Here is a 14,559-nt window from a genome sequence, read left to right on the forward strand (position 1 = left end):
TAGATTCTTTTCTGGGGGGGGGTTCTTTGGCGTGGGAGAACCGGGTCTAATTCCCGGCGGGAGCTCATGTAGTTAGGATTCCATTAATCAATAGGTCCACGTCTCATATAGCCTCGCTGCTGAACGGGACGTTAAACTCAAAATCAATTCTTTTCTGGGGGTCAAGCATTAATAAGCTTATTTGGGCCCCTAGAAAAAGTTTATTTCTAATTATTGGGTCCCCTCTCTCCAACTTTCTCTTAATCTTTATGGGCCCACAGGAGCCTGTGGACCCTCCCGCACGGCAAGGTCTGCCGTTTCATTAGTTACTCAATGGGCCCATTCCATACATGACAAAATTATGAAGGGGACAATATTGATAAATCTCAAAGCTATACGAATAAATATTACCCAAATGGGTCCACGACTCATTTTTGTTCTATTTACCTTTTATGTGCTGTTTTGTTTATGTAATATAGACCCTATTTGATGCTTCATTTCTAATTTCATGTTCGTATCGTATATGAAGTACGAAAATTTTGTCTGAAAATGGGCCCCCCTCAAACGGCGGAGAGCTTCTCTAGGGGGCAGTGCCCCCTCCACACACAAGTTACGTCTCTGCCAATGACGTAGGCTCAACTTGAAGAACATTTCGTGATATTTTCTTCATTCAGCAACGTACATAACTTGTTTTTGAGTTAAATAAGGAAATCTCGAGTAAGTCATTAAGACACTCACACAAGTTGCTTATATTTTCTTATTTATATTTAGTTTATATTTGTTTGTTTTTGTTATATTTGAGTATCTTGTTTATATTTTTCCATGAAACGATTTTAACTAGTTATTAGTTTTGGTGGACGGTTAAGTGGCGCGGTAGGTGAGTGGTTAGCTCATTGAACTTCTGTTCGGTAGACCCGGGTTCGAATCGCGGGGAGGCTGAAACCTTTTCAAGTGTTCCTGTTTGAATTTCAATTTCAATGCATTTTCAGTGTGATAAGCAAGATCTCTTCTCTAGAAAGAAAAAGATGTTGGAATGAGGAGAATTGGATAAGGTCTCTCAATGGAGGCAATCATTTACAAAGTTATTTCCAGTAGTCGTTCTAGATTTGATATTTTCAGCTACTTTCAAGCATTTTCTGATTCATATGTGATCAGTGTTTTTATTTCTTTGAATATACAGTATATAATAAAAAAAATACATTACATACACAGCAATATTGAGATTAACGTATGATGTTCATTGGACAACACGCTCTGAACCAGAATGGAGAAATGTTTTGTGCGTCATCTACCCACAATTTTACTGGAATAAAGACTTGACTCAGTGCTACCAACTGCTGTCAGTGCCGAGAAAAGTTACGTGTAAGTTGGGTTGCATGTGTCTAGGTGTTCTCACAACTGCAAAAGACCTGGATCCCAAGTAATGGAATTAGAGAGCTTAGGGGGGGAAATTACTTTTGTGGCTGGCTGTACAATAAAGTAGGATGAATGATTAGTCCAAAGCTCTCAAGCTCGTTTCTTTCCTCTAGTTGTGACTGATTGTCTTATCACACCCACAGCAGTACTGGTGAAGAATGCCGCTATCAGCAGAAGGCGAGAAAAGTCAAAATGCACACTTGACAGAGTCCGTAAGTGCTCACTGCTTTTGCTGCTTGCTATATCAATGATATTCAATCCTGTTTATTTTTGTTTTAACTGTCAATTCACGCAGGTGACTGCTGTCCTTTCGTTTGATCTACATTCTCCAGTCAGTGAACACGCACTCGCGGTAAACAACTGCATCTTCCCCTACTTGGTTTCCTGTGGGAATTTGGTAGTTTTTAACCTACGTACGGAATTGCACTCAATATATAGGGTGAGTTCGCCAATAGTCGACCACTGAAAAAAAAAATCTACTTCTAGACACTTATAAAACGTGATGATTTCATAATATTTAACAAAAGTGAATTATTTGCTTTATTTGGGTTCTTTTGTAGGATACCGCGTGTTAACTGCTCAGTTTTAACATTTTGCAGTGATATAAAAATACGTTTTACGAAAACTCATCAAAATTTCCACTTGTCGACCATCGTCGCTCAGTAGTCGACAGCATTCAAGCTATTAGTCGACCACGTGCAATATCTATTGTTTCTATCGTATAGAAGTAATTGATTGCCTTTAGATGATGTTTGTAAATTGTATTATTCGTGAGATTTGAGTTTGACAAAACGATTATATAGATTTTATTTAATTTTCTTTAACGTTTTCTCCTTAGTGGTATAAATGAAAGAATCAGACTATTAGAGATTGATACATAGCTACTTTCTTTGGAATAATGAATTTGAATATTAAATGGTTCTTCCACGTGAGAAAGGATTCTCTCCTACGTTATATGCACACGTTATCTTATCACTTATGTTACAGCTTTACAAATTCTAAACAAAGTACGAGTCACTAATAATAATTTAGAGAATCCTAAGTGTTCACGTTTCCCCTGTGAAATAGATTTCTCTCCCTGTGTTACTTCAACACATCGAGTTATCTTCTTTATGATAAGGTTTCTCTTCTGAGTTACTTGAGCACATTGAGTTATCATTTCATGTAATAACAGTAAGTTCCGGATTGTTTATTCAAATCATTTATATGGTACAATCCGCACACAGGAACAGTTTATCTGCCAGATCTTTCCATGCATAGCCAGATAAATCGGTACATCGAAGATGGAACCATTTTCACATTCATCGCAACTTACTGCTTTAACCTCACTTTCCAAAGCAAAATAATTAATTATCACTCCACATCCTACGTATGTGGTTCCATCGAAGTAGTCAATTACATCTTCTTCATTGTGATGTTGTTCTACAACACCAGTGACCCTCTTCTTTGATCTTTTCTTTATATTTTCCAGCTTGTTGCTCTTTTCTTGCTGTTCTTTCATCTCTTTTGTGTTTCTTTTCTTCCTCTACTTTCTTCTGTTCTTCTTGTTTTGCAGTCAGTACTCGGCGATATCCTTCTGAACTAATTGCAAGCGGTATCATCTCTACTTTTCTCTTAGGCTTTTTGACTGGACTTTTGGGCCAGAACAGATGCTTTTTAAAAGTTGGCGTTATACATATTGGTCTGAAAGTTTTAGATGTTGTTCCAATATTCTTCTGACTTGATTCACTTGGTCCGGCAACAGCATCGCTCTTAATGTCCTTTGTTTCTTGCTGTGCTTCTGGTATAGAAACCAGAGCTTCAGTAGGACGTTGTTAGGGAGAATAAGTATCTTGCTGGATATCCTTCATAGGTTCAGTTTCATTCAGTACAGTTGATCTGTTACCTTTCTTCTCATTTGATGGCACAAATTCTGGAATAGAAGCTTCCCTTCTCAGAGTAATTAAAGGCATCTCTGATTCAGTTGTTGGATCAGACATAACTGATTCTTAGTTTGGTACAATATTGATTTCCTCTTTCTCCTGTGCCGTAATAACATCTAATTGCTCAGGTTTCGTTGGTAGAATAGGCGGTATATTCACTCCGTTTTTAGTTGTTACATTTAGATGGGCTTCAGCAGCCAATGACAAGAGAAGATCATTTAGTGAATCCTGACTAACACCAAGAGTAACTTGAGACAAGTATTCATTGTTATCATCAACTACAGGGATTTCACCAACTATAACTTCGTCATCTACTGGTAAGCTGGCACTTTTGTCATCAGTTTGAAGTGTTAAAGTTCATCGGCTTTTCTGTTGGAAGTTTCAAAACTTCAAGGATTGTGTTGAAGTCAACCTCAGCCTTTTGAAGTTCATTCTTGTATACACGACTCCAAAAGTGCATTACCACCTGCAATTCTCTTTTCCTGCAATAGCAGCCAACCCAAAAAGCTCGGCGGTTCGGTTGATTTCAAATTCGAAAGGCGTTGGACTAAACCTCAATTTTGTCACAAATACATCAGTGTGGCAAACTGCAAATAAGAGAATAAAACAAATTGTTAAGAATGACAATTTTATTATTGTGACGGAGTTGGATGACATCAAAAGTTACAAAATGACTTACTTAAGTAGTTCAAACAAGATGAATGGCAAGAAACAGATATAGGAAGAAAGCATTTCTCTCTTCCCCCATCCCACCCAAAAAAAGAAACTCATAAAAAGAAAAAGTTATATAATATAAAGGTTTCATATAAAAGCCTAACAGCACAAAAACAAATAGACAAACGAAACGAAAAAGAGACAAAGACAGAAGAGGAGACACCAGTGGCGTAGCAGACTTGCGGCCCTCCCATGCAAGATAAAGAAATGAAACCCTAGTTGTAAACCCCATTTGTATGATAATAATAATAATAATAATTATTATTATTATTATTAAAACTACTATTATTATTATTATTATTATTATTATTATTATTATTAAAAAGTCGTTTCCTTTTCAAAATCTCTGACTCTGTCTAAAAGCATGAATGCATATAGTGATCATGTGTGCACGTTTTGTCAATGAGCGGTCCCAAAGGCCTAAAGGGGTGGAAATCTCCAAGAGAGAGAAATAAAAAAAATTCTTATGGTAAATTCTAGTTCAAAGTTTGAAACACTTGCTTTTGCACGTGATTTTTTGTTTCTTTTTTCAGGGAACAGAAAAGTTCTGGCGCCTAAGAAATTATACCATATAACATTGCAAATTTGCAAGTGGATGTATTTACATTGCAATTTGTGGTAATAAAGATATTATGATTAGAAAACAATATTGTAAAAAGTAAGTTTAATTTCTTCATTCATCGTAAGTCTTAGGGGCCCCTTATACCTCGCCGCCTCCCGAATATCGATATCGAAAATTTAGAATGATATATTCATGTCCATATATTCGCGATATCGAATGTTGATATATGATAATATAGATATCGACGATAGCGATGTATCGACATATCACAGGCCCAGGTCCGAGAAGTGATGCTTGAAATATACTGGAATCAACAATCAAATTCTAAATAAGTTCTCCATTTCCGTATTCAATGTTGAGGGGGAAGGGTGTGAACCCGATTAGAAATTTTAAGAAAAACAAATGTTAAGATAAAAGCAGGTTTTCCGTCTCCCCTTGAATACAAAAATTAAGAGAAAACTATTACTGTAATTTACCTTTTACTTCTGTTTCTGATTGTTATCAGAAATCAGCGACAGTACACATACTTTACATAGTATACCAATACACTCTATAACTATTCACAGCCAAGCAAGCCGGAAGATGAATTTCCTGTGATATTAAAGTGGAAAGTTCTACAAAATAGTCATAGTTCATTGGCCATATTTCTATCAGTACTTTGGTACGGACTAAGAGCTACAAGACTAAGAGAACTAGAAATTAGAGATTTCATTCCTTTTTTCTCTCAGACTAAAAGACTTCTACATTTTCCTGAGATTTTCATTTTCTTAATATAAGTCCCATATCCTGGGCTAATTCTGCCTACCGCGGTTTCGAGGTAATCGATAAACGAAAGAGCAAAGTTTGTCGACTCTCAACTCTCGACAGTTTGTGAGAAGATATTTCACAGTTCATGTTGGTATTTCTTCGTTACAAAAACACTTCTGGTTGACTCTACTCGTGGTGAATTACTGAATTTATAAACATTTACAATTATTGAAAAATGAATAATTATTTTTAAACATAAAAAGTCGTTAGAGTTCAGTAGAATGCAGTAGTAGAATGCGGAAGTGAAAGAAAATATTGTTTATTTGTTGAGATGTATAAACTGAATGTGAATAATAAGTGTTTCCCATTCTCTTGTCCAGAGGCGGATCTACGATGGACTGCTGGGGGCTCGGTGGTTGGTAATACTCCTATTTAGAGCTACTTTTAAGGGCTCCAAACTCTGGAATGAGTTTTGTTTATATATAAAATAAGAAATACCCCCTTTCTGGGGGGCAATCGCCATGATTGCCTCCTGGATCCGCCCCCGCTCTTGTGTAGCAGACTTTGAAAATATTTACCTTGTGTATGCTCCTGACGATGCTGATTAGGGATTGCCACATCTGGATAATTTTTTATACTGATATCGGATAGAAACTTATCCGGATTTGCAATATCCGGTTGACGAATAACAAAACGGATGACGGATAACGGATAATATCAGGATAACGGATGATAGATACTCTCCGGATAACGAATGACGGATAATATCCAGATAACGGATACTATCCGCATGATGGATAACGGATGACGGATAAGATCCTGATAACGGATGACATGCGGATGACGGATAATATCCGGATAATGGATTTATCTGGATAATTTATAAAATTAAGATAACGGATAAGATCTGGATAATAGAGCATTGGGATAACTGATTACATCCGGATGGCGAATAAAGGATAATATCCGGATAACGTATGTAGTTTGAAAAAGACAATATAGGAGAGGGACTTATCAGTCTTTTCTCCTCATGGAGTTATTAAAAGACGATCATCGGGCAGTGGTCTTTACCATTAAAAAAGATATTGCTTCTTAAAATGTTCCCTAGTAACTTCCAATTTTGTTGTTCTTGTTCTTGTTGGGCGCGGTGGCTCAATGGTAGGCCGCTTACTTTGGTGCCTGCGGTCCTTATTGTTTCGATCCACGGCCAAATAAGTTTGCGGTGGACAAGATCGTGTCCGTAGCTTCTCTGAGGGTACTCCCGCTTCTTGCCACTTTTCACTCCATCCATTCTTCTATTATCATTAACTTGCTTTAATCATTGGACGCGGTGGCTCAGTGGTAGAACGCTTCCTCTCGTGCATGGGTTCCTTATTGTTTCGTTCCCCAGCCAAGTAAGTTGTGTGGTGGAGAGTATCGTATCCGTGGGTATTCTCAAGGTACTCCCGCTTGTTCCCACTTTTCATTCCACCAATTCCTCTTTTATCATTGACTTGCTCTAATCATTCGGCGCGGCAGCTCAGTGGTAGAGCGCTTCCTCTTTTGCGTGGGGTCCTTATTGTTTCGATCCCCACCCACGGAAATTTGTAGTGGAATAGATCATATCCGTGGTTTTTCTCAGGATACTCCCGTTCTTCCCACTTTTCATTCTACAAATTCCTCTATTATTATTGACTGGCTTTAAATATTGCGCGCGATGGCTCAGGGTTACAGCGCTTCCTCTGTTGGACCATTAAGATTAAGGTAGATGAGATCGTATCTGTGGCCTTTGTCAGGGTAGTCCCGCTTCCTCCCACATTTCATTCCACACATTCTTCTATTATCACGGACTTTCTTTAATCATTGGGCACAGTGGCTCAGTGGTAGAGTGCTTCCTCTGGTGGACTAATTAGGTTTGAGGTGGATGAGATCGTATCTGTGGGTTTTCTCAGAGTACTCCCGCTTCCTTCCACATTTCATTCCACCAATTCTTCTATTATCATTGAATAACTTTAATCATTGGACGCTGTGGCTCAGTGTTAGAGCTCTTCGTGTGGTGTGCCAAGTAAGTTTGTAATGGACAATATCGTATCCGTGGGTTTTGTGAGGGTACTCCCGATTCTTCCCACTTTTCATTCCACCAATTCCTCTATTATCATTGTCCTATCTTAATCATTGGGCGCGGTAGCTCAGTGGTAGAGCGCTTCCTCTGGTGGGGCTACTACATTTGTGGAGGACAAGATCGTATCCGTGGGTTTTCCCACGGTACTCCCGCTTCTTTCCACTTTTTGTTCCACCAATTCCTCTATTATCATTTACTTCCTTCAATCATTAGGCGCGGTGGCTCAGTGGTAGAACGCTTCATCTGGTGCATGGAACCATGAGTTTCGATCCCCGGGGTAGTAAATTTGTGGTGGACAGGATCTTATCCGTGGGTTTTGTCAGAGTAGTCCTGCTTCCTCCTACATTTCATTCCACCAATTCTTCTATTATCATTGAATTGGTTCAATCACCGGGCGCAGTGGCTCAGTGGTAGAGTGCTTCCTCAGGTAGGCCAAGTAAGTTTGTAGTGGACAGGATCGTATCCGTGGGTTTATTCAGGATACTCCCGTTTCTTCCCACTTTTCATTGCAGCAATTTCTTTATTATCATTGACTTGGTTTAATCATTGGGCTTGGTGTCTCAGTGCTTGAGCGCTTCCTCTGGTGGGCCAAGTAAGTTTGTGGTTTACATGATTGTAGCCGTGGGTTTTGTCAGGGAGCTCTTGCTTCCTCCCACATTTCTTTGCACCAATTCTTCTATTATCATTGACTTGTTTGAATCATTGGGCTCAGTGGCTCAGTGGTAGAGCGCTTCCTCTGGTGGGCCAACTACGTTTCTGGTGAACAAGATCGTATCCGTGGGTTTTCTCAGGGTACTCCCGTTTCTTCCCACTTTTCATTCCACCAATTTTTCTATTATCATTGACTTACTTTAATCATTGGGCGCAATGGTTCAGTGGTAGAGCGCTTCCTCTGGTGGCAAAGTAAGTTTGTGGTGGAGATCGTGTCCGTGGGTTTTCTCACGGTACTCCCGCTCCTTCCCACGTTTCATTCAATCAATTCTTATATTATCATTCACTTGCTGCAATCAGTGGGCACGGTGGCTCAGTGGTAGAGCGCTTCCTCTTGTGCATAAGGTCCTTATTGTTTCGATCCCCTTCTAAGAAGTTTGTGGTGTACTAGATCGTATCCATGGGTTTTGTCAGTACTCTTGCTTTCTCCCACATTTCATTCCACCAATTCTTCTATTATCATTGACTTGGTTCAATCATTGGGCGCAGTGGCTCAGTGGTAGAGCGCTTCCTCTGGTGGGCCAAGTAAGTTTGTAATAGACGAGATAGTATCCGTGCGTTTTGTCATGGTACTCCCGATTCTTCCCACTCTTCATTCCACCAATTGCTCTCTTATCATTTACTTGCTTTAATCATTGGGAGCGGTGGCTCAGTGGTAGAGCGCTTCCTCTGGTGGGTCAAGTAAGTTTGTGGTGGAGAAGATCCGTGGGTGTATCCGTGGGTTTTCTCAGGGTTCTCGTGCTTCTTCCCACTTTTCATTCCACCAATTCCTCTAATACCATTTACTTGCTTTAATCATTGGGAGCGGTGGCTCAGCGACGGAGCGCTTCCTCTGGTGCGGGGGTCTTTATTGTTTCGATCCCCGGTCAAGTAAGTTTGTTGTGGACAAGCTCGTATTCGTGGTTTTTCTCAGGGTACTCCCGCTTCTTCCCACTTTTCATTCCACCAATTTCTCTATTATCATTGACGTTTTAATCGTTGGGCGCGGTAGCTCAGTGGTAGAGCCCTTTCTCTGGTGCATGGGGTCGTTATTGTTTCGATTCCGGGCCTAGTAAGTTTTGTGGTGGACAAGGTCGTATCCGTGGGTTTTCCCAGGGTACTCCCGCTTTCTCCCACATTTCATTCAACCAATTCTTCCATCATCATTGACTTGCTTTAATCATTGGAGAGGTCTTGGTCCCTTGAGCCTTGGTCCCTTGAGAAATTTCTTCCAACTAGACTCGAAACTCGACTCGAATTTGGATCGAATTTAGTGTCGAGTCGAGCTAAAACGAGCCAAATCTTGTGTGTAGTTTCAAGTTCCCTTTTTACTTACTTTACATTAACAATATAATTATTATAAATGTTGCTACTTCCACTACAACTTATTATTATTAATATTAATATTATTATTATTATTATTATTATTATTATTATTATTATTACATTCTGTAATTAAACTTGAAAGATAGGCGGTTTGCGTCTGAATACTAAAAACCACTTGACTGCCGATTTCGGTAGTCGTGAAATCTAGGACACAAGGACATCGTTCACGAGGTTCTGGGTTTGAATTCCGGATGAGCAAGTATTCGTGCTTGGACCAAAATTTGTTAGAAGTTATAGCGTGCCAGGCAAACATGTTTAAAACTGTTCTGCCTGGGTCTACGGTTGTCAAAGATTTGTGGGGCTTGGCTCACAGCTTATTCAATATCAAACCGAACCGAGAAGTAGGGATGCGCACGAGTCGAGACACAATTTGTAAAATTCGAGTCGAATCGAGACTGCTCGTAAAAACCTTGATTCGACTCGAATGTCTCAAAACTCTCCACATATTTTTAAAAATATTTTTGAAGAAACTAATCATCCAGAAACTGTTTATATATATATATATATATATATATATATATATATATATATATATATATATATATATATATATATATATATATATATAGGTGCGGATCCAAGGGGAGCTACAGCCCTCTTGACACTTAGGTATACACTGGATAAAATAGGCTTCAATAATGCTTTACACTGGATAAGGCGGCAAACTGTGATTTAGTCGCTCTCTTGACCATATCGTGGATCAGCGGCTTTAAGGGTCCATAGCTGTAAAACTATGGGACCTATCGTTAGGGATGCTCACGAGTCGAGACAAAATTTTCCTGACAAATTTCGAGTTGAGACACAGCTCTTCCAATAGAAAAGAATACATTTTTCGAGTCGAGACCATCTTTAAAGCATATTTTCGAGACGAGACAGTCTCAAATCTTGTCTCGTGCGCATCCCTACTTATCGTAGTCGAGTTAAGACTTCACTTAGAAACTAATATGTGTGCTATCCAAAAATACAATGCTTCAGAATGTAAAGTACACACGCGACAATTTTTAGAGAGGAACTTTGGCTATATGCATATAATTTGAAGTGCTCACCAAATACCTGTATAAAAATTGTTGCAGAAGTATGGCAGAATTCTGAAACATGGATATTTGGATAGCGCACATACTAGTTCTAAATAAAGGTCGCCTAGTTTTGGAGCTATGGACCTTTAAAGTTCATTTCTTCATGTTTTTGGCACCGTATAACTCCGAAATTAAGCATTTGTGCACCCAGGTTGGTTATTACCTTTTGTCTTATCTTGGTGCCACGAACAGTATTTCTTCCAGATATGTTTTTGAGGGCACTGCCTCTCCGGAGCTCTGAGAGTGCCCCCCGGAGGAGACCAAAATAATATGTCTATAATACAATAATAAATAGCATAGTACCAGCAGTGCTCCCCACGGAACATTTTTTTCTGGAAGAACAATTGGTCAGGAATCTCCTTGCATTTTTTTAATGGAGTATCGCATCGCAGTTTGCAGCGCAAATGGGAATGCAATGCAGTGCAAACATGGAAATGCAATCCAAATTGAAAATGTATTGCAAATTGCGATACATCTTTGTGTCTTAAATTACTACGTAAGCTAAAATAAGGAGCAAGTTAAAATATATTACTATGATTTCAAGAAAGTTCCCCCGACTTGAAGAGTCGGTTATTACAAGAAAAAATGCCTCGACTTTGGATTTCAATAGTTTTCCACTTTTGTCTTTCCTTCCTTTTGTCAATTTATTGTTACTGGGTCACTCTCCAGATCTTCTCAGGTTTCGGGTCATTATCCTTGTTTCTGAGCGTGTAATAATAAAAAAAAGTTCCTTGAAAAAAACGCGCATTGGCAGCAGATTCGACCTAGCCGATATATGGTATATATAGCATGATTGGGGCTTGGTTAGTAAAACGCAGAAGTGCGTAAAGTAGATCAGTAAAACAGTAACGGTGTTCTTCAATGCCGAAAATACAGTATAGGAAAATACACTCATCTTTGTCTCTCTTTTCTTTTTGCTTTTCATTTGAAGTACTGATATACCAGATGCCCATTTACGTTCCTTGTTAAAAACAACATATGTTTTAGCAAGATTTCTTCCTGCGAGACGCCACGAACCTAAAAAAACACCACGAACAAATGGACTGTCTCTTTCTATGTGTGTTTGAACCAATGCGATGTTTTTCCTAAACCTAATTGTTGAATTTGCCGCTGTGGTAAAACTATTTCTCTCAAATTGACAAATAATATAATAAAATATAATACTTATCCAACAATGAGCGTGGATTCCAAGGAAAAACAATGAACCCTAAAGTACCCCTGTAGCAGGGCGTATCCAGAACGGGCTTCTGGGGGGGCGTGGATTGTAATACTGCTACTTAGCTAGTTTTAAGAGCTTCAAATTCTGGGATGGGTTTTATTTATATATAAAATAAGAAAGCTTCCTCTTCCGTGGGAGGGGGGCAATTGCCCCGATCGCTCCCTGGATCCGTCCCTGCCCTATAGCATCTCCCCGAAATTAAAAGCATTGATCTATTATTTCCAATTCGAAGTCATTTTCGCTTCCATGATAATGGTGACGGAGTTCTTGTTCTTTGTATCTCTGTACTAAAGAAAATAATAATAATAATAATAATAATAATAATAATATTTTAATAATAAAGCATCTGAATAATAAAGATACCTTTAACCCTTCTTTAAAATTTCTAGCTATCAATAAGTCACACTCACAAGTTCTTTCCAAACGTTTTGGTATAACAGGTTAATCAAACTACGTTGTTGTAGGTAAGGGATGAGACTCTGAAAGACCGATAAGTGTTGGATCTCAGAGCCGTAGCGAGAAATTTCGTTGCCCGCGGCGAAGTAGAATTCGGCGTCCCCCGACACTTACCTTACGAAGCTTTTACTTTTCCTTTCTCTGCTTTTATTTTTAAAATATAAGAGACATCTTCTTGTTGTTATGCTCGCTGATTTTTTTTTACCAAGCTGCTTGGTTAGACCATTGCAACAGCCAAAAGCGATCGTTATGTATTCTTCAACAAATAAGAGCCACTCTCAAGAGGCTTATTTTAGACCTGCTGCTAAACTTGCCAAACTACCTTGTATACAAATCCATTTGGAGAATAATTATGAAAAAAGCATGGAGTCGATTCTCCTACGTCAGGACGACCATGTTAGACATGGAGTTGCTGGACGCGAGTGGTATCGTTGGAAAGGTCCGGGTCCCGTGAATGCAGTAGTAATGTCAGAAGTCCAGCCCAGGTCACGAAGCTCAAGGAATGGGGTCCTAACGTTATGCATTCGGGTCCCTTCTATTCACCTATTAAAGGTGAAGTTCTTGGACGGTGTTGGCGGCAAATGAAAGGTTTTGATCCGTTGAGCACAATTTTGATGTCAGAAATCGATCCCCAGCCTTCAACCTCAAGAAACTGGGTCCCAAAGTTTTAGACGCGGGTCATTTCTATTCCCCTTTTTAGCATAGGGTTGTTGGACGCGGATGGTAACATTGGAAAGATCTTGTTACCATCTTGAGGACAGCGCGATTTCCGAAATCGGTTCCTGGCCTCAAATCGCCAAAAATGGGTTTCCGAATTGGCTCAATCTTAATACCTGGTTGCGCAATATAGAACAACATTTATAGCTGTATGAATGGTTTTATCTCGCGTAAAAAAATACTGAGATTGAAACACAGCAAAGGTTTACATCACAACCAAAATGCTTGGGACCGAATCTGATTTCTGACATCACCGCAATGCTCAAGAGAATAATTAAAGCAAGTCAATGATGATAGAAGAATTGGTTGAATGAAATGTGGGAGGGAACGGTAGTACCCTGACAAAAACCACGGATACGATCTTGTCCAACATAAACTTACTAGACCGGGGATCGAAAAAGTAAGGACCACACGCTCCAGATGAAGCGTTCTACTACTGAGCCACCGTGACCAATGATTGAACCAAGTCAATGATGAAGGAGGAATTGGTGGAATGAAAAGTGGGAAGAAGTAGGAGTAGCCTGATAAAACCCATGGATACGATCTTGTCCACCACAAACGTAGTTGTCCCACCAGAGGAAGCGCTCTACCATTGAGATACCGAGCCCAATGATTAAAGGAAGTCAATCATAATAGAAGAATCGGTTGAATGAAATATGGGAGTAAGCGGGAGTAACCTGGCTAAACCCAAGGATACGATCTAGCCCACTACAAACTTACTTGTCCCGCCAGAGGAAGCGCTCTACCACTGAGCCTCCAAGCCCAATGATTGAACCAAGTCAATGATAATAGCAGATTTGGTGGAATGAAATGTTGGAGGAAGCGGGTGTACTCTGACAAAACCCACGGATACGATCTTGTCCAACATAAACTTACTAGGCCGGGGATCGAAAAAGTAAGGACCACATGCACCACATGAAGCGTTCTACTACTGAGCCACAGTGCCCAATGATTGAGCCAAGTCAATGATAATGGAGGAATTGGTGGAATGAGAAGTGGGAAGAAGCAGGAGTACTCTGACAAAACCCACGAATACGATCTTGTCCAGCACAAACGTTGTCCTACCAGAGGAAGCTCTCTACCATTGAGATACCGAGCTCATTAATTAAGGTAAGTCAATGATAATAGAAGAATTGGTGGAATAAAATGCGGGAGGAAGCGGGAGTACCCTGAGAAAATCCACGGATACGATCTTGTCCACTATAAGCGTAGTTCGCGCACCAGACGAAACGCTCTACCACTGAGCCACTGCGCCTAACGATTGAAGCAAGTCAATGATAATAGAATTGGTGGAATGAAATGTGGGAGGTAGCGGGAATACCCTGAGAAAACCCACGAATACGATCTTGTCCCAGACAAACTTACTTGGCTTAACAGAGGAAACGCTTTCCCATTGAGCTACTGCGCCCAATGATTGAAGAGAGTCGATGATAATAGAATTGGTGGCATGAAATGTGGAACAAAGCGGTAATACCCTGTCAAACACCATGTATACGATCTTTTCCACCACAAACGTAGTTGGCCCACCAGAGGAAACGCTCTTCCATTGAAACAGCGTGCCCAATGATTAAGGT

The sequence above is a fragment of the Thermobia domestica genome, chromosome 1 (genome assembly GCF_964235325.1).
Source record: "Thermobia domestica chromosome 1, izTheDome1.hap1.1, whole genome shotgun sequence".
Classification (NCBI taxonomy): domain Eukaryota; kingdom Metazoa; phylum Arthropoda; class Insecta; order Zygentoma; family Lepismatidae; genus Thermobia; species Thermobia domestica.